At 37.0% G+C, this 22,212-nt stretch overlaps 3 pseudogenes; 2 read left to right on the forward strand and 1 right to left on the reverse strand.

Annotated features, from left to right (window-relative positions):
• Nucleotides 1-430: 430 nt before the first annotated feature.
• Nucleotides 431-3,752, reverse strand: LOC143571590 (protein FAR1-RELATED SEQUENCE 5-like; annotated as a pseudogene).
• A 9,847-nt stretch (nt 3,753-13,599) lies between these two features.
• LOC143571591 (AAA-ATPase At5g57480 pseudogene) lies at nt 13,600-15,120 on the forward strand (annotated as a pseudogene).
• Nucleotides 15,121-20,288: 5,168 nt separating this feature from the next.
• LOC143571592 (AAA-ATPase At5g57480 pseudogene) lies at nt 20,289-21,782 on the forward strand (annotated as a pseudogene).
• The last annotated feature ends 430 nt before the right edge of the window (nt 21,783-22,212 follow it).

Consider the following 22,212-nt stretch of genomic DNA (forward strand, 5'->3'; position numbering starts at 1 on the left):
AAAAAAAACCTTAAAGATAAATTGAAAGCAAGTGAAGATGATGCAAGACGAATGAGGAGATATTTGATTATAGTTTCGATAGGCTTTCTAATTTTTGTTGTTACTTTTATGTCCATGTAAACGGTTTTGATTGTATTCGCAAGAAATGTAAAAAGTTATGTTTTGTTATGTGCTTTGTTAGCGCCTATAAAATTCAATGCACCTATTTGTCCCAACGCAAGCAGACACAATAGTTGCTTACACATAATCCAAACCTGCAACACTTTTAGTCATCTAAAACTTCCACCAATTAAATTTCTCTTAATGTTTCGAATGACCAAAATGTCCTTGACATCAAGCCTCGACCCTTTTGCATTATATCTCGATAGCAACCTGTAAATGCTCGAACACCCGTAACTCACTGTTCCAAATCTCAATATCCATTGGTACTTCATCTGACCCATTTAAGAATTTTCAAACCATTTCCAGAAATGCCCTTGCCAACGACTTGACTGCTGCTACTGCTTATAACCATATCCATTTCTGCTCCTGGTATAATGCCTCTCCTAAACTGCACTTACATTCAAACCAACTCTACAAATGCTAAATCTTTATGGACATTGTTACTAGTTTTATTAGTGTATGGCTGACATTTTTTTTGGATTGCTTATATACTTTAATGTAACTGTTAACACTATGCAAAATCTCACAAAATTCATGTCACTTTTGGAGAAGAGTAGGACATTTGATTTTAAAAAGTCCTATAGTCTACACAGTCAAAATATAAACTCATGTCAACTTTTTGGAGCACCTCAAAATTCTTTCTGTTAAAAACTTGTGTATATGCAATTTTTTTTTTACAAAATGCTTATCACCCTGTTCTTCTTTTTATGCATAGAAACAGTAAATGTTTCCCAAATGTGGAAGCTATAGAAAGTGCAACTGCTGACATTGTGAGTCATACTTTGACTCATAAGCAATAGAATCTAGCAACATCTTTCAAAAGTATTGCTACAAATTACCTTCAAAACTACAGTTTGAGCAAAACGGGCCGGTCAACTAATTGGTAAAAAAAAAGTATTGCTGCAAATTACCTTCAAAACTACTGCTTGAGTAAAATGGGTCGGTCAACTAATTGGTAAAAAAAAAGTATTGCTACAAATTACCTTCAAAACTACAGTTTAAGCAAAACGGGTCGGTCAACTGATTGGTAAAAAATACAAATAAAAATCATAAGTACACCTTGCCCAATATCATTAAAAAAAGACGAATAAAAATCGTAAGTACATTGCCCAAAGATCTAAAAATGGCATAAACAAGTTTATTTCATACACTAATCAAAGAGGTGCCACCATAGCAAATCTACAAAAGTATTCGGTCCCCAAGTCGATTCACATATCATCCTTCTCTTTCTACTAACGACTCATCGTCCTGCAAAAAAAAACTACTGTAAGTACCATACTAACAACCACTATTTATTAGTAAATACATATTTACCTTATTTTTTTTCCGACATCCGGTGATGTAACGACCTGGTTGCTTGCAGTAAGAACACGTTTTCTTTTTTGGTGCTTCGAGGGAAGACTTGATCCTAGTTGCACTTTTGGGATGATCTTTATTATTTGTTTTAATTTGTGGATCACGAATAGAAATTTGAGGCATCAAGTTTACTTGCGAACTTCCCATATTAGAATTCTGTATAGGGCATTCCAACTGTTTGGAATTTTTTCGAAAGCTTTGTTCTTCTAAAAAGTTAACCAAGATGGAATTTAGTTTCTTTATCTCACATGGGGAATCTCTTGCATGCTCGATTGCTTTTCTAAAGTTTGATTGAACACACCATAAAGTTAACGCACTGACTTCATTTCCACTATTTGTGTCTTCGAGCGCAATCGTGTGATTATCAGACTTACACCTAACATCAAGTGTCCAGCTAGGTAAAATATAATGATCAGGAATGGTTTCAACATTCCTCTTCTTCAACACGTATAATATATGCTTGCATAATATCCCATCTGTTTCAAACTTTGCACATGAACATGTTAGATCTATCTTATCCGAGATTCGAAAGTTAATAGTTCTCCAGTATATTTTATCAATATCAAGCTGTCCAACCTTATATTTGATTTCTTCTAAAGTTTTGCTTATCGTCTCATGGGTTAAATTAAGGGTAGCTTCGGTCCATTCTTTCTTGAATATATCAAAGAGCTTTCTAGTGTAACGTTGACTTGCTTTTTTCTCTATCATATTTACAGAAGAAAGATTTGGCTCGGATTCCATGGTCTTGAAGTCTTCATCATTTTCGGAACCCCTTCGGCAAGCAATAGCTTTATCATACTGGATTACAAACTCATTTAACATGGTATTTGAATTCACAAATCCATCACAAAAAGAATGAATGCTCTCGCTTCTTCCACTTGATGTCATGTCAGCAAAAAAACAATCTTTCAAGAAGGCTTTAGCCCAATACTTGCGCTGCTTATACATCTCTGTTATCCAACTCCCACTTTCAAATTGGTATTTACCACATAAAAGTTCCCAATGATTTTCAAATTCTTCAACAGTATTACTCTTTATCCACTGCTTGTATGCCTATTCAATATCACTATAACGAACTATAAGTGCTCGAAGATGTTCAATCTGATGCTTCTTTATATGCCATGAACAGAAACGATATCGGGTTTTGGAAAAACTCTTTTAATTGCATTTCCAATAGCTTTGTCTTGATCAGTAATTATTGCCAATGGATGCTTATCAAACATGCACTTTAAGAAATTTTGAAACAACCATTCAAAAGTCTCTTGTTTCTCATTCTCCAACAGCGCACCGGCAAAAAGCATGGACTGGCGGTGATGATTCACCCCGACAAATGGAGCAAATGGCATCATAAACTTGTTGGCCATATATGTGACATCAAACACAACAACGTCTGCAAATTTTATATACGAGTCTCTTGATCTCCCATCTGCCCAAAAAATATTTCTAGGAGACCCATCGTCAAATAAGTCCACAACAAAATAAAGGTCGCGGTCTTCTAGTAATTTATCTTGGAAATATTTAATAAGGCCTTAAAATTCTTTGCCCTTGTACTGTTTTCGTTGTTCACCTAAGATATCGGTACATTGTTTTGATGTAACATCATTTTCACTTGGATTTGTCATAGTATTTACGACTTTCTTGATTTGACAAGGTCTCAACCCGGATTGACCAAGTTCCAACATCAGAGATTTGCATGCTAGTGAGCGGTGAAATTTCCCATGAGACTTATGTTTCATTACCTTGGTCGGAGTAACGGTGAGTTCATGGTTGTTTGCATTGTTAAATGTATCAACGGACCATTTCCCATCTTTACCTTTTGTAATTCGAAGAAACGCTTCACATCCGGTCCTTAAATTCCTACGACGTTTCTTAGCTTCTCCCGCAGAACCATCACGCTTCAAATCTTTAAAACCCTCTTTGTTGCATACATATTTCCTTCAATAAACCTCGTTTGTTGTCTTATTTTTATAAGTCTCACATTTACGTATTCCAAAACCATGTAAAAACGCATAACCATTATAGAATTCATATGCGTCATCAGGAGTATCAAAAACCTGTCCAATTACTTCATTTGTTACTTCTTTTTCAACCCCAGAATCCAAGTCCACGGCTTCTGTTTCCTCTATTTCAACACCGGAACCGTTATTTGTGACCAAATACCTGTTTGCATCAATATGTTCAATAAGATTTGTTTCAAAAGCTTCATTCTCTGATTGAATCGCTACTAAATCCATTACGGTGTTGCTGTATCAATAAAAGAAAAATATTTGAACATGTAAACTGATAATCAACAAGTAAAAGAAAGAATCAGAACGTGGATTAGCTGGTACGCAAACTTTTTAAGCATGGACTGAACATGAAAACTGATAATCAACCACTTTGCTTTAGTAAATAGAGAGAAATAGGAACCTGATCGATTATTCAAGGGGTACATGAAATGCCTTCACATCTGTTAATGATTAATCTTCAGCCTCAATCTCCGTCCGTCCTTGTTAATTGTCGATCATCATTGAACTTCCTAGGGTTTATAGTGAAGCATAAGAGAGTAGAGAGAGCAGAGCGTAGTTTTGATGGTGTTTTAATCCTTTTTAGCTTTTAGGGTTTTTTTATCAAAACTACGAAGTTTTGATAGGTTTTACGTATAAGGTTGCACGGCTGATAGCACCGTATTCACTTTCCCCTATTTTAAAACTATATTTGCTGATCTTGGAGTCATAACATTACTATGTATGACCTGCTTAATACGGGTAAGTACGTAACTCCTGAGCTTCAGGTGTGAGGAAACCAAAAGTGTCAAAAGCAAAATGAATAAATACATATTGGTTGTCAAGACACGCATTCTCATATTTAGTCACCTCGTCTGAAGGAGTTTTTAAAACAGTTTGACCGACTGTGAAACCACTACTCCTTAAGCGTACCAGATAATTAAAACGCGATTTCTGAGAAAATTTTTATGCTCGTTTGAGCCCAAAATTTTATTGGATACCCATAGACGGGCCTACATATCATATTTTTGCTAATCTTGTTATAATACATAAAATTTAATTTACATCAGATAAAGTTATTTAAAAAGTAAATTAAGATATAAATATAGATATCAGAGCATGTGTGTAGGTCATAAATGCAAGATAACATTTTCTTCCAAAGGATATGTTTCCTTAAAACACAAAAGAAAAATGCATTAGATTATACTAAAAAAAGGGGGTATGGTTCTTAAAAAGGTTATATCCCTTCTTCCAAACAACCTATGGCGCTCCTGCGAATCTGACATTCACCAACGGCCTACAGGTTTTCATCATTAGACTATCCGGTGTGGCTACCGTTTTACCGCTGAATTGCGCCCCGGTGTTATTGGCGCCGCCCAACTTTTCAAATCGGTAAACTTGTTGTGGAATACCGCCCAACTTCAGTATCTTCCCCTCTTTTAAATGGGGGTGTTTGGGGTGTTGAATTTTTTAGTCCACTTATTGAAGATGATGCAAACTGAGGATGGTGTTGGAAGAGTATGGGAAGTTGCAGATGAGGGTGGAGTCTTGGAGGAGAAGATTGTGTACCTTTTTTTTCTTTAAAATAATGTGTGTTAATTTAATATTTTAATTATAATCTTAAAAAAACTTTTCATATTTATTTAAGTAGTTAAATAGTTTTTAGTTAATAGAATGTTTTTGTTAAAAAAAATTAAATACATATGTTTGTATTGTTTTTTTTTTATGAACATCCCGATATAAATTTTAGAAAAAACACATTTTTTTGAAACAAAAAATATTTTTTTGTTTGATAAACGACTTTGACACCTGTTTGAACCGACTTGCTTAGCGAAATATTTACGTTTTTTACTACCCGACAACAATGACTACTCAAAAATTATTTTCTTTTTATTTTACGTTTGTACACGAAATTTAATACTTTTATTTAAGTTATATTAAATTAGCTTAACTTATACAGTAGAAACTTTATAAAATAATACACTTGAGACCACCAAAATTTATTAATTAATCGATAAATTATTAATTTATATATTAATTAATATTTTATTAATTTATAGTAGAATACTTAGTTTACAAACACCTTTCAAGCTTCCACTTAATTATTGTATACAATGCATGTATATCAAATGAACGGCCCAATTTGAAAGAAACCTTCAATCTCCTATCTTATTATGCTTCTTGTGTTCAATGTATCACTTTATGGACATTAAAAATATTTTCTATATAAATACAAGGGGAAGTTCTTACCATGCTAAGGAAAATTAGAGACGAGATTCAAGGGGAAATTGATTTCAACAAAAAATAAAAGACAATTGAATCATTTTTCAAGAAACCTTCATAAATAATTCATGTAATATGCTATATATAAGGAATTATTAATTTATATTTTATATGGGGTCTAAAGAAATTATCAAAAATGTATTATCTTATAATTTTAGCGAATTATTAATTTAGCGCCCTATCCCCGAGTCAGGACCGGCAAAAAATATTATCTTAGAGAGTTTATTAAATAATCGAGTATTAATTTATCGATTTTATACTGTATTAATATTTAAAAAAGAGAGGGAAGTGGTGAAATGGTAACCATTTCCATGGTATTATGGAAAATAGTGGGGTAGAGTGAGGTATGATGTAACGTTGAGGTGACACAATAAAATGAGAAGTAAAATGGTATCTACACCTTTAGCCTTATATAATGTTTCTAGTTGATTTTTAGTCCTAAAACATTGCATTAAAAACTCTATACACACCAAAATATCATAGGTTCTAGTAATAGAAAGTAAATAAAAATGCTTGCTCAAACCTTTTGTCATAGCTTTCCCTTTCTATAAAACTTTTAAAACTATTAAAAAAAATTATATTGTTTTAGGTTTTTTATTATCAAATATACTTTGTTTCCATCTTGATACCTAATTAAGTAGGTTTATAAATGAGATCATTAACACTTTTTTACTCTTATAGTCTTATTTCATTTTCTTTTAGTTATTACACGTATTAAGTTTTCCATTGGTACTCGAAACTCTTTAGGGTGATGGTTATCCTAAAGTTTGGATATTACAATATGTTAACCTAACGCTCGATCCGCAATTACTAACCAATACATCGTTCTCATCATAAATTGTTGTCCATAGACCATCATCAGGTGACCGTAAGTCTAATCAAACAAACCTCATACATAAAGTCGTAAATCACAAGCCTAAATGGCTAGTTGACTGATGTGTGTCTAATAACCCTATAAATATGAACCTCACAACTAAGCTTTAATATTAAAACAAAAATCCTAAAACCACACACAACCGGCAAGTGTATCGATCGCAAGTAGTATAGACTTAGGAAGTCCGAGTATCGAACACGTGGACACGTCAGAACGCTAAAGATCACTAACCCTAGACAAAACCTACCTTAGAATAATAATTATATTGATTTTTGATTTTTAAATACTTAACTGAACTAACTAGATTGACTAACAAAACTTACCAAAAATAGAAAACTTAACGGGGAACTAACTGTGTTAACTTAGGATGGAGAAAAACGTCTACCTAGGTCTGAATCAAATTGTAGGCCTAACAAGCTAACGGATTGAATGATATATAGACACCGGTTCCTAAAGATGACACGACTAAGGATCGCTCGGGCTCACTGGATTACCTCTCGGTCTCACTCAACAAGCCTAAACTACTCAAAATCGCCTAAAACGACCAAACCGGGAAACAATTGCTAACGTGTTCTAATGAAGGATCACCTCTCGGTCTTACCAACACTCGACCCTAATGGCAATGAATACTACACAACCAAGGATAGAGGAACAATTCAACTTAAACCAAAATAGATCAACTAGTCGCTCAAAACACCTAAACCTGACAAGAAACGAACTCGCTCTCGCGCAATCCTTATTCTAGCATGCAAAGGCAATGAGACAACCCTAACTTCCTATCACCTCTCGGTCTCAAGGAAGGTGTTTAACCTCTGTACTTAATCCAATAAATCATGCAACAAAACCCTACGGTTGTTCCTACCGCAAACAAACCCTAAACACAAAGTATAGAATCAAACAATGCACCGATCAATTAACACAAAACTAATCAATCAACACACGGGGTTTATGCAATGAATCACTAGAATTTTCAGCCCTTAAACACAACCTATTTCATGTCTAAATCAAACTTTACAATAGCAATTCAAGTCTATCAATCAAACAATCCATAAAACCTATCAAACACTAACAATAATCATCATTCCTAGGTAGAACTAACAAGATTAGCCTCTCATACTTTTTGGACAGCAACTATCATTCAATAAAAATACCATAAAACTCATACCAATCATCTCAAAAATCATTCAACAATCAATCATACTCATAAACACTTCAATCTTTCAATCAATCGCAAAACTAGTAATCAATTGAACAAGTACAAAAAGATGATGAACAATGTTATGAAAAGAAAGGATATGGATGAATTCCGGGCTGTTCTTGGCTGCTACAACTGATGAGAAACGTCCCCGAGACTTGGTTCTTGTGTCTTCTTCCTTCCCTAGTCGTCACACGATCAAAACCCTAGCCGAAAAAACTTTTTCTCCTCTCTCCCTTGCTGTTCCTGCTGTGATTGGCCTTCCTCTCAGCCGCTAGGGTTTTTATTTTTTTTATATAATATAATATAATATGGTCTTGGGCCTCCATGATGCATACGGGTCGGGCCTTGAGCTTTGTCTTGAACTTGTATGCGTAAAAGGGCTCGTAAAATGCTCGAAAAGTCCCGGTTTCTTCCTTTCTTTCACCCAAAACCTACAAGGTTATTAAACTTACGTAAAACCTATATAAAACGAGTAAAAACACATAAAATATACGTAGATAAAAAGTGCGGAAAATACGTGTGTTTTACAACACATCACTGACCTCATCCCACCCGACTCGAGTCCAAGCCACACCCAATATAAAATTCTTAAAAGTTCAAAATGTTGTCCTTTAGTGAGTGAAACTTCCTTGAACCCTACTTGATTGTTTATATATAAATTGATGTGGTTTGATCGGTTTAAGCAAAAGGAAGGAAGTGAGATAGAAATTAAGGAAGAAGTATTGAGACAATTTTCTGAATGCTTAATCAAAACAATGAAAATCCCTTATAAAGGGTACAAAGAAACTTCACCACTACTTTACTACCTACTAAAATGGAAAAACATGTAAACATGGGAAACCAGACATGGCCCATGATTCCCTTTATTCCTCACACAACCTACTGACTTTGAAAAAGTAAATAAATAACTTGAAGAAGTAAACAACCAAACTATTAAAACCAAATTCCCACGTGCAGCAAGTTGCATGGTTGCATGCATGACTCCCTTGCATTACTACACGTCCACGGACTCGGCGGGTTCGTAACAATCCACCCTTCTTGAATTCAACTCGTCCGCAAGGTTGAAATCGGGATAAGCCTTGGCGAACCTCCACTTTGTTTCCCACGTAGCATTGTAGCGGCTCTTACCGATCCATTTCACTAGTATCTCGGTTCTCGGCCTATATTTCCCTTTAGTGATGACCCTTTCATCCAGAACATACTCCGGCTGAGGCACAGGAGGGGTAAAAACGGTGTCGTCTAGAACTACCGGGTTTGGCGCTCCAGCATCCCCTTCACATCTTCGCAAAAGACTAACATGAAAGACATCATGAATCAGGGAACCTAGGGGTAGTTGAAGTTGATAAGCTACTGGCCCGATCCTCTTCAAAATTCTATACGGCCCAAGGTACTTTAGAGCAAGCTTGTTAGACGACCTGTTAGCAACTGAGATTTGCCGATATGGCTGAAGCTTCACAAAAACCAAGTCTCATTCGCTAAACTCGACCTCTCGACGTTACTGATCGGCTTGAGTCTTCATTCGGTTTTGAGCGGTCAGCAAGTTTACTCGTAGATGACGAAGAAGTGCATCACGATCACCTAAATATTCATCCACCTCTTGAACGTTTGTGGTACCCGGAACATACAGAATGAGTTTAGGACGTGATCGGCCATAAACAACTTGAAACGGGGACATTTTTGTAAACGTATGGACTGACGTATTATAACTATACTCAGCCCACGGAAGCCAGTCAACCCATTTCTTTGGCTGATCCCCTGCAAAACACCATAAATATTGTTCCATCATTCGATTAACTACCTCCGTTTGCCCATCCGTTTAAGGATGGTAGCTCGAACTCATGCAAAGATTAGTGCCTTGGAGCTTGAACAATGATTGCCAAAAAGAACTAATGAATACCTTGTCACGATCACTGACCACCGTGGCAGGACTGCCGTGTAACTTAACCACGTGATTGACAACTCTTTTACAACTGCCGCAGTAGTAAATGGGTGTTTCATAGGAATAAAGTGAGCATATTTTAAAAGCCTGTCTACTACCACCATAACCACAGTAAAACCTTTTGAGTTAGGAAGACCTTCAACGAAATCCATGCTTATATCCTCTCACACCCGCTCCGGAATCGGAAGTGGCTGCAACAAACCTGATGGAAACATGCTATCCGATTTAAAGCGCTGACAAACTTGACACCCCTTGATAAAAGACTTCACCCGTTCTTTTAGTCCAACCCACCGGAACGTTTGCTTGACCTTTGTTAGTGTTTTGAGAAAACCAAAGTGGCCCGCTTCCGGTGACGCATGACAAAGGTTCCAAACAGTGTCCAATAAAGGTGATGTCGGGCTTAAAAGAATTGCCCCTTTACGAAACCAAACTCCATCTCTTAAAACCAATTCCAGTTGACCCCGGTGCCCCGAATCGGATTGTAAATTTTTGTAGTAAAGATCAGTTTGTACCTCCTGCTGAATGTCTTGCCAAATAGTTGCACACAGGTGCGAAACGGCTATAAAGTAAAACTCGGGAAGTCGCGAAAGAGCGTCGGCACCCTTATTAGAAACCCACTTATTGTACTCAATGGTAAAATCAAATCCCAAGAGTTTGGAAAGCCATCGGGCTTGGGCCGGAGTGGTAAGATGTTGCTCAAGAAGGTACTTTAAGCTCATGTGGTCCGTCTTAACCACAAAAGGCTGACCAAGCAAATAGTGTCGCCATATACACACCGCTTTAACAACCGCTATCATTTCTTTTTCATAAGTTGACCATGAAAGCATCGAGCCCTTTAGCGGTGCACTAAAATAGGCAAGTGGTTTACCATGTTGTGTTAGTACTGCTCCAATCCCCACCCCGCTTGCATCACACTCTATGGTGAAGGGCTGTGACCAATCTGGAAGACCCAATGTGGGGGTAGTAGTGAGAGCAAGCTTTAAAGATTGAAACGCGGATTCGGCCACATCGTTCCAAACAAATGGACCTTTACCCACAAGTCGATGTAATGGTGCCGCTATACTCCGAAAACCCTTAATAAATTTGCGGTAGTACCCGGTCAAGCCTAAAATCCCCGAACTCCCTTGGCATTCCTAGGGGTGGGCCATGAAAGAACCGATTGAACTTTGGACGGTTCCACTGCCACACCTTCCACCGAAATAAGATGCCCTAAATAATGAACCTGTGAAACTCCGAAACAGCACTTGGATTGCTTTGCATAAAGTTGATTAGTTGCAAAAATTTCCAAAACAAGACTCAAATGTTTCACATGGTCCGCCAGTGATTTAGAATAAACCAAAATATCGTCAAAAAACACTAAGATAAACTTACGAAAATATGGCCGGAATAAGTCATTCCTCAAGCATTGAAACATAGCTGGGGCGTTTGTGAGACCAAACGGCATAACTACGACCTCGTAATGACCATCATGAGTCCGAAAATTCGTTTTATGGATGTCTTCGTCGTGAACCCGTATTTGGTGATAACCGGAACGTAGGTCAAGCTTAGAGTAAATACAAGAACCATGTAATTCTCCAGGAGTTCATCAATGACTGGTATAGGATATTTATCTTTCACTGTGATATCATTCAAGGATCGTTAATCAATACAAAACCTTCACTAACCGTCTGCCTTTTTGACAAGCAACACCAGAGAAGAAAACGGACTATGACTCGGACGGATCAACCCCTGTTGAAGCAGCTCACGTATCTGTCGCTCTATTTCGGACTTCTGAAGATAGGGTTGACGGTAAGGGCGGATACTGATCGGATGGGATCCTGGCACCAGGGGAATGGAGTGGTCTTGGGATCGACGTGGTGGTAAAGAGTTAGGTTCTTGAAAAACCGTTGCGTATCATCCAAGGACCTGACGAATGACAAGGCAAGAAGTGGGCTCGGGTGTTGGTTCAGAGGATAACAAACTGATTTGTAAAAGGGGGGCCGGCCCAAGTATCGCCATGGCTTCATGTGTCTTTAGGGCTACCAATTCAGAACTTCGCAGGCCCTGGAGTTTGTGTGAAGATCCCGCTAGGTGAAACCCAAGTGTGAGTTTCTCATAATCAATCTCGACTGACCGAGGGTCTTCAACCATTGGACCTTTAAGACCACCAGACAAGCTGCTACCGGTAAGACAAAAAAATCGGTGGAGATGAGATAACCTTGGATGGTGAGGTTCAGCCCACGCACACGACCCACACAAGAAACATGCTCACAATTAGCAATCACCACTTTGAACGGAGTATCTTTTTCCACCGTTAACCCGAAACGGTCCACTAATGTTTGATCGATGAAGTTATGCGTACTACCTCCGTCGACCAAAACAACCACATCCTTGTTCTTGATTTGCCCGGGTAAACGTAAAGTTTGTGGAGTAGGGGCGCCGGTAATGGCGTGAAAAGAGATTTCAGCCGGTGGTTCATTGGTTAGAGCTTCATCTGGTTCGTCCACCTCAACGGAAGCATCTTCAATCATAAGAAGTTGGGGTTTACTACACTTGTGACCAGGGGTGTAGCGTTCGTCACAGTAGTAGCAAATACCCTTTTCTTGACGTTCTCTAGCCTCTTGATTGGAAATCCTGCGAATAGGAGTAGGGGTTGGAAGGTTTAATTTAGTGGCTGGGCCCGGGCCCAACAAGCCAGCTGAAGAGGTGGGCTTGGGATAGGGAGTAGATGCAAGAAACCTAGGGTATGAATAGTCACTCCGCTGCAATTTAATTTTATCTTCCACCAATCGTGCAATACCAATGGCTTCTGACAAGGTACGAGGTTTATTGATCTTGACTTCCAATCGAATTTCATCTTTCAAACCGCCAATAAAACAACCCAGTAAAAAAGCATTAGGCAGATCATCCACGCGGTGGGAGATCGCTCGAATGCTTTTTGATAAGCGGAGACCGTGGTGGTTTGTTTAAGTCGTGAGAGGGCTTCCGACGGGTCTTCGAAATCTGTTGGACCGAAACGATGGAGTAGAGCCGTAGTAAACTCCATCCAAGAAAGCGGTCCATGAGATTTAGTGTACCATTTGTGCCACTGCAGGGCCACCCCGTCCAAGTGTAGTGACGTAAGGTGGGCTTGATCCGCATCAGGAACCTTTGGAAAATCAAAAAACTGTTCAGCCTGGTAGAGCCAAGCCGTAGGGTCGTCACCGCTGAATCTAGGGAAGTGAAGCTTAAGGTAGGGTTTGTTGTCGTTGCCGGGAACAATGGCGGTTCCACCGCCACTGAAGCCAAACGGGCCAGCGGTGCTTTTGTCTTGTTTCGTATCCACCGTCGCCTGCAGGGTCTGGATCTCTCCAAAAAGTTTCTCGAACATGGCGTGAAACTTGGCGAGGGTTTCTTGCTGGAATTGCTCGGTAGTTTTCTTTCGGGTATCCATGTAGATCACAACCTGGCTCTGTTACCACTGATGTGGTTTGATCGGTTTAAGCAAAAGGAAGGAAGTGAGATAGAAATTAAGAAAGAAGTATTAAGACAATTTTCTTAATGCTTAATCAAAACAATGAAAATCCCTTATAAATGGTACAAAGAAACTTTACCACTACTTTACTACCTACTAAAATAGAAAAACATGTAAACATGTAAACAAACAAACTATTAAAACCAATTCCCACGTGCGTGGTTGCATACATGACTCCCTTGCATTACTACACGACCACGGACTCAGCGGGTTCGCAACATAAAGACCACACTCTCTTTTCATCAATACCACACTCTCTTTAATTTCATCATCTCTACAAACCAAACCAAGCCAACCCTAGCTCCCACCATGAATATGATGGAGCTCATCTGGGCAGCCGCGGTATCCGCTTTCGGCATTTGGGGTTGCTACCGAACCATACTTTACTCCATCCCACCCGAACTCAATGCTGCCATACTCAAACTCTTTGAACATCTCTGCAACCGCTTCTCCCCATACTCTTATTACGAAATCACCGATTCCGACGGAGTCAACACCAAGCAACTCTACAACTCCGTACAACTTTACCTATCCAACTCCCCAGCCGCCACAACTTCCAACTGCCTTTCACTTACTCGCAGTCTCAATTCATCCCTTATCAACTTCACCCTGACTAACAATTTCCGCATTATGGATGTCTTCAACGGCGTTAACGTCGTTTGGAAACATCGCGTCATGACGATGGAGTCGTGGCATCGAATGCGGGTGGAGAAGCGTGTGTTTACGCTCCGGGTTAACAAAAGATGTAATGAATCCATTGTATTCATTCAAGCTTACCTTGATTTCATTTCTGTGAAAGCGAGTGAAATCAAGAGGAACAACCGGGACAGGTTTCTATTCACAAATTCATGCGAATCATCGAGATGGGATTTGGTTAATGCATCCGAGTACGTTCGAAACGCTGGCGATGGACCCAGTGAAGAAGGCGGAGATAATGTCTGATCTCTGTGAGTTTACTATTGGTGAGGAGTTTTATAAGCGCACGGGCGTGCATGGAAGAGAGGGTATTTGTTATACGGTCCGCCTGGTACTGTTTACGTATATGCTTGATTCCAATATATACACCGTATATGTTATGTGGCGTGTATGCTATACGCCGCATAACATATGCATCGCGTATGCTTGTATATATATACAGGATTGCTTGTTTCTTGTATGGTAAGAATTCATATATCGTTCGCAGGTACCGGGAAGTCTAGCATGATTGCGGCCATGGCGAATTACCTCAAGTATGACGTCTACGACCTCGAGTTATCCTAGGTAAGCACGAATTCTGAGCTAAGAGAGTTGCTAATGCGGACCAGTTCAAAATCTATAATCGTGATTGAGGATATTGATTGTTCTGTTAATCTCGGTGATCGGAGAACCACCGAAGCCATAAGCCCCATAACCGGTGTTGTTTCCGATACTGAGAACAAGGGAAATAGAAACAAAAACTCAATCACATTATCCGGGTTGTTGAACTTTACGGACGGGTTATGGTCGTGTTGTGGGTCTGAAAGGATATTCATTTTCACAACGAATCATATTGAGAAACTTGACCCCGCATTGTTACGGAGTGGGTGGATGGATATGCATGTGTTCATGAGCTATTGTTCGTTCCCGGCGCTTAAGATTCTGCTTAAAAATTACATGGACTGTGATGGCGGGGATATCGAGAGTGCCGTTTTGGAGGATCTTGCGGCGCTGATCGACGAGGCGGAGATGACTCCTGCAGATATTAGTGAGGTGTTGGTTAAAAACAAGCGAGATAAGGGCAAGGCGGTCAGGGAGCTGTTAGAGGAGTTGAAGAGTAAGGTGGTGGTGAAGAATAACGGGGCTGGTAATTAATTAATCAATTAAAGTTATAAGTTGCAATCTTATTATAGATGATTAATCACTTAAAATAGTGGGATTTAAGTTTTTTATTTCTTGCACTAGCTAACAGTAGTAATTTATAAGTTTGGTTAATTAAGGTACTTGTTACGATAATTACAGAAATTGGCACTGCAATATATGGAAGTTTTTATAATTTTAGTTTCTTCAGTTCATATAATTCAATTATTTAAGTATACATGCGTGTGGACTGTGAATTCTATTTTCTATAATCGTTAATATAATAATATGTTTTAACAATCATGAATTTAATTAGTGTTGTTTGTTATTTGTTAAGTGTAGCACTAGTGTTCCTAGCTTATGTCATGTTGTAAATATTTGATTGTTTTTATTTTTATTTTTAAAATGACATTTTAAAAACTTCGAAAAAATATATATAAACACCAAATACCTCCCGACCCTCCTCGACGTCCCTCTCCACACCCTTAAAAGAACGTCACGTTTCATAAGGTACATAACCGGTGAAGTTATTCATCAAAACACTCCTTCATAAGTTTATAAAATTATAATTTGAAAGTCTTAACATCAATGCATTATCTATACGACTATACCCATCGTGCTTCGCCACAAGGACACATCGATTAACTATTTTCACCCGTATTCTTTCTAACTATGATAATCATTATTAGAAATTAATTCGGGTTTCTCTTCGATCTCAAATGAATCTTGGATATTTAAAATGATTTAATGAAACTAAATTTAACAATTTTAAGTTCAAAAGAAGTTATATGTACAGAAAAAACTGTAAAAAAAAATTAACTCATGTTAGAAACAGTAAAACAGTAAAAAACTAAAGTTAAAAATTTAACTCTTCGATCTCAAATTCAATAGAACAAAATTAAATTGACATATAAGCTTATTACTAAAAATGCACATATGCTACTATAATTATTATTTTCAGTTAGGCATCAACATTGTTCACAGTACTATAATAGCATGTACGAAAGGTCGTAAAGTCAAGCATTATGTAATATCCTAGCAAGAATTGCCCTCATGATAATGATGAACAATCGGATCTTAATTTTAATAAAATATTCCTACGAATAATACTAATACTAAAGAATTAACAATGAATAATGAAAAAATAAAAAAGGCTAACTTGTAAGCTTACATGTCATATGTCACATGTGTTTATCACTAAAAATAGTTTTCATGGGTCTCGACTCACATGGATTTTTTTGTCACAATATTAATAAGCACACCAGTTTATCAAGTCTTATATGTTGTTTCAAGAAACATTATGATAACTCACAATCTATAAAACACGGATATTTGTTTGTTTTTTTAAAGTACATGTTTCACATCCGAAGCGTACGTGGTTCTTGAATTTTCTTTTGAATTATATCCGAATGAAATTTTGGAATGCACATTAGAATACTTCAATCTAAAAATGACTACACGATTCAAACGGATGCTCAAAGACATTTCTACTTTGAATAGTAGAAAACTAACAAACGGATTATCAAAGACATTTTGGAATGTACACATTTTCTTGTTCACGTTTTGATACCCGGGTTCCAAACAGTTGTGAACTAATGAAAGTAATGTGTCAAAGGGCCCACTTAAATAATTATTGTACATTTATACAACCTGTTTCATGAACGCAGAGGGCCAGTTTGAACCAATGATTTTCTCTGTAAATTACAAAATCTCATACAAACATGGCTGAGAGGTTAGCGCACATGTTAGTTAGTGATGCCAGTGAGTTCTTTTTTTACTTGGTGATCTTTCATGAAATCTAATAATGGGTTTATGTTTGATGTAATTTAATTGTTGATATACAGGATGTTGATGTGTGAATATGGGTTTTGTAGTTGAAGAGTTGAATGTATGGATGGACCCGAAGATCAGGTTAATAACACACACTTATTTTCATCAATATATATTAATCAGTTTGACCAAATCTTTGTGTTCTTAACCTCTCTTATGATTTTTATTTTTTATTTTGCAGATTTCTCCTGAATGGACAGAACAACCAAATTCAGGGATTCAGGTAAAATCTCCTTCCAATCCATTTAAGATCAAATGGTTGATTAAGCTAGGGTTTTGAAATTAGTGTTCGTTGTGTGTTAGCTTTACTTTAAGTGTTTCTTTTGATGTGCTAATTATGGTTTTTTGTTTGTGGCGGGTTATCTGAGGTTTTTCTTTCATAAAAATAAATTACAGTTGATTGTTTGCATGGCCATGGTTCCATTATACATGTGTTTTACTCATTTAAATGATTTTGGCACCTGATGCTTGAAAACATGCCTCTGAACTTAGACTTTGTTATGATGATTTGACATTTTGACTTAAACTACTTACAATGATCTATAAACTATCATAGTGTAGAGTAATTTGTTGTTTTTCATCAAAATAGTCAAATAGATTTATGTTCTTATATATTTATTTCATAATTATGGTGTTAGAAGCAGATTAAATCAACGGATTTCGACACCATTAACAAAACTTTTTTAGATCATATAATGTGTTCTGATTAAAAGTGCTTATGGTATTCAATTGTTTGATAATGTACGTGAAAGTGAAGTTGCAGGATGTCCATTACACGAGTATGCTGAGACTAGTGGCTATCACTTCTTAATTATGCTCCACTGAAATCTATTAATTCAACTTTACCCCCCTCGAATCAGTTCAGGTTAGCAATCAACTAATCATTCACCTAATTGTATGCATTAACGGGTAAAAGAAGGTTTTTTTTATCGGGTAAAATTTAACCCGATATTACGGTCATTTTTTGATTCATTAAAAATGGTCTTTATAATCTAGTCAAACTTAACCCGTTAACAAGTTTTGATGTCTCATTATTAGTTCAATTTTGTTTACTTTGTCAAAAAATGATTTTTATAATTTGTTCAAGTTTAACCCAATAATGGATAAATTATTTTGTTTCATGTATAGGTGATGGACTCGACTATTTATAAATGTCCAATCAAGTGAAATTTAATCATTGGAGAAGACTACAACTGTGAAGAAACATAGTACTTTGGTGAAAAAAAGAGAAGATTAAGCAATCATCAAGTGTAATCAAATCATTGGAGAAAAATTTGAAGTTGATAAACAAATAATATTTTTTTCTTTTTTTTTTTTCAAAATGCAAAGATAGTTACGACATTATGCGTTAAACAACCCGTCCACCGGACGGGTATAAAACTAGTTGTTTTAAATTTTTAACATGCTACCAAACATCTTGCGTTTATACTCAAACCTTTATTTTGGATGCTTTTTCTAGCCCGGCATATCTCGGATTGGCCCAATTGAAGGGAAGACCCTTTTTTTATTTATTAAAATGATACGTTTTTACGTATATATAACAGGACCGTCTCTAAAAATATAGAAAAAAAAATTCCAGTGTATGGGGCATGTAAAAGAAATGGGTATATATAATATATATTAAAGCCATCCAAGTAACACCGATCCGAACCTTCACAATCAAAAAGGAATACGCTACTAACTTTTACCTTAGAGAAAGGGAATCGTCATGAATAACATTGATTAGAGTTCTTGAGAAGAAAAGGAGGTAGGAGATAACATTATCTATTGAAGGATAAATGATTCATGACGGAAGGTTAAGGCGCCACTAGAAGTAGTGCGTGCCACGTAGAGCAAGAGTGCATCTATGCGGTCCAATTACAACTCCATGAAATTCAAAATTCTATTTTTAATAGATATTTTAATTTGGCAAAATTTTGTTTTAAATATGTTATTTGCTGTATTTGGGCATTAACAAAAGAGGTATTTATGGTTTTATTTTGTTTTTTTTTAATATGTTAATTTATTATATTCGAGCATTGATGACTTTATTTTTTTTCGTTTTAATATCATTGTCATAACCTGATACAGAGCGAAATAACATCACGTCACAATGACACTATACCAATTTTAAAATACATAGTTTGAGACCCGTGTATTACACGGGTAATTGATGAAAATTTTAAACTTAATCATTAAGCGAAATAAAGTCAACAAGACAATTTTCATATATTGCTAATACAATTACACTTTACATTAAAATTACAAAATTTACAACACACAAATATGCAACATATAAGTAAAAAATTGCCTTGTATACTATACTTGTGGTTGTATTGGTCAATATACATTATTTATCGAGAATCAAAATATTTAGTTCATGTCTATAACTCTTGGTAAGGCCACGTATGATTGACCATGGTTTTTATTTATGGCCATCGCGAAACATACTGTAAGGTGAAACTGTCGTCTTTAAAATTAAAACGCAATTTTTAACTAAAATCAATAATGGTTTATTGTTTAAAATATATAAAATTAAGAGAATTTTTGTTATATTTATAAATGTTACAAATTTAAAACATTTAAATTTTGTTTATATTTAAGGTGTGAATCTTAACGAATGTGCATAACATATAGTTTTGCATAGAGAAGAAAAAATGTTAATCAATTCCAAAATATATGTAATTGATGTCAATCGACAACCAAAACAATCAATTGTGAGCAACTCACGAGATTTGCATTTGAAATTGAGATAGGTTTGGACAAAAGAGACGAACTTAGGGTTTGGAATCACCGAGGTTTTATGACTTGGCGGCTGTAATCAAAAGGGGTTATAACAATATAATTCTATAGTAGATTGGGAGGTTTGGACAAAAGAGGCGAACTTGGTGTTTGGAATCACCATGGTTTTACGACTTGGTGACTGTAAACAAAATGGGTTATAACAATATATAGGCCTGCCTGACAATAATCTAGAGGATCAGAAAAGATACAGGATCTGAAATAAAACCCATATTATGAAAATAGATTAAAAAAAGATAAAAGAGCATTATAAAAGTGACAAATGGCATCAAGTGATATTCTATTATATAGTAGATTTTTGTATAAGCTATACGTTTGAAAATTACCATTTATGCTTGCGGATCCACTTTTAAAATTTTCAAAATCCAACAAAGAATAATATACTTTGCAATTTACACGGCTGTCTTTTAGTGACTGAAACTTGCGGGTTACACAAATCTAGAACACTAGTACACTTGTCTTTTTTAGACTTTAGTGAATCAAACGTTAAAACTTATTGAAACAAGTAATTATAAATAGCTAAATACCAAACTCATGTTTTGATCATATTAACTCTACAAGCCAACCCCATAATGAAAGAACTATGGACAAACATTGCATCTTTAATGGCTGCTTTGGTCTTCTTACAAACCTTAATTAGCACCATCATCCCATTAGAGCTCCGTATATTGTCGCTTAAACTCTTCCAACGTTTGTTTAACTCCTTCAACTCTTATTATTATTTCGACATCACCGAGATCGACGGTGTTAACACGAACGAACTATACAACGCGGTCCAGCTCTACCTATCCGAGTCGGCAGCCGCAGCCACTGCGAACCGGTTATCAGTCACTCGGGGTCTTAATTCGTCCGTTATCACGTTCGCGATAACGAGCAATGATTGGCTGTCAGATGTGTTCCACGGCGTTGACTTCGTGTGGGAACACATCATGACGCCGAGAAAGTCACAGACTATCTCGTGGCGCCCAATGCCCGAGGAGAAGCGTGGGTACACGCTTCGGGTTAATAAAAAGGATAAATATATCCTTAATGATTACCTCGATTTCATCACCAAAAAGGCGAGTGAAATCAAGAGGAAGAATCGGGACCGGTTGTTGTACACGAATTCGGGTAACGAGTCGAGATGGGATTCGGTGTCGTTTAAGCATCCGAGCACGTTTGAGACGTTAGCGATGGACCCGGTTAAGAAAGCGGTGATAATGTCGGATCTCCGCGATTTTGCGGATGGTGAGGCGTTTTATAAGCGCACGGGGCGTGCGTGGAAGAGAGGGTATCTGTTGTACGGTCCGCCTGGGACCGGGAAATCAAGTACGATTGCGGCCATGGCGAATTACCTGAAGTACGACAATTACGACCTTGAGTTGACCGAGGTCAAAACAAATTCCGACCTTCGAAGGTTGCTTATGGAGACGAGTTCGAAATCTATAATCGTGATTGAAGATATTGACTGTTCGATTAATCTCACAAATCGTAAGAAAAAAGATTATGTAAAAAGTGTTCCGGATATGAGGTCCGGACCTGATGGTCTGGGTCCCAATGATCCGGAAAACAAGGAGAACAAAAACTCTATTACTTTATCAGGTTTATTAAACTTTACTGACGGGTTATGGTCATGTTGTGGGTCGGAGCGGATATTCGTTTTCACAACGAATCATATTGAGAAACTTGACCCCGCTTTGTTACGAAGCGGGCGGATGGATATGCACGTGCTTATGAGCTACTGTTCGTTCCCGTCTCTTAAGATTCTGCTAAATAATTACTTGGAATGTGATGATGGGGACATCAAGAAAAAAGTTTTGGAGGATCTGGAAGCGGTGGTTGACCAGGCGGAGATGACTCCGGCCGATATTAGTGAGGTTTTGATTAAAAATCGGCGAGATAACAACATGGAGGTCAAGGTGTTGTTAGAGGCGTTGAGGAGTAAAGCGGAGAAGAAAAGAGCGACTAAGACGGCTTTTGATAGCCCGAAAGGAGTTGGTGATGTGGCGACCAGCGATGGTGATGACGTGGAGGTAGATTACAAGAAAGGTGGGGTTGATGAAAAGGATGTAGGATTAGTTGACTGATTAAGAAATCTATTAGTGTTTAATTAATTGTTTAATCACTCTTTTGTAATGTTGGGTTTAGTTAATTATTAATTCCTTAAAACAGGGGTGGGACATGGAATTATGTGTAGGGGATCTAGTAGGAGTTGGTGTCTAATTTTTAAAGGTTGTAAGTTTAATTATTATTAATTTATTATTTATTAAAACATAGTAGCACGTTTACTATTTTATCCCTAGCTAATGATACAAAATGTATGTTAGGTTTAAAATGAAATTTGTACTCTTATATTATTAAAAGAGTATAAAAACACGAAACACCCTCGTCCTTATCCACAAGCCAATAAGTCAACAACAACAAATTGATGAACTCATAATGTCAATAAGTCATCAAGGTCAAGGGTGAGGCGCGGATAAAAAACCAGTTAGATAACAACAAGGCGCCGAAAAGCAA

This window comes from Bidens hawaiensis, unplaced genomic scaffold (assembly GCF_021521415.1).
Source record: "Bidens hawaiensis isolate Kalapana, Puna unplaced genomic scaffold, B.hawaiensis_p1.1 tig00025413_1, whole genome shotgun sequence".
In the NCBI taxonomy this organism is placed as follows: domain Eukaryota; kingdom Viridiplantae; phylum Streptophyta; class Magnoliopsida; order Asterales; family Asteraceae; genus Bidens; species Bidens hawaiensis.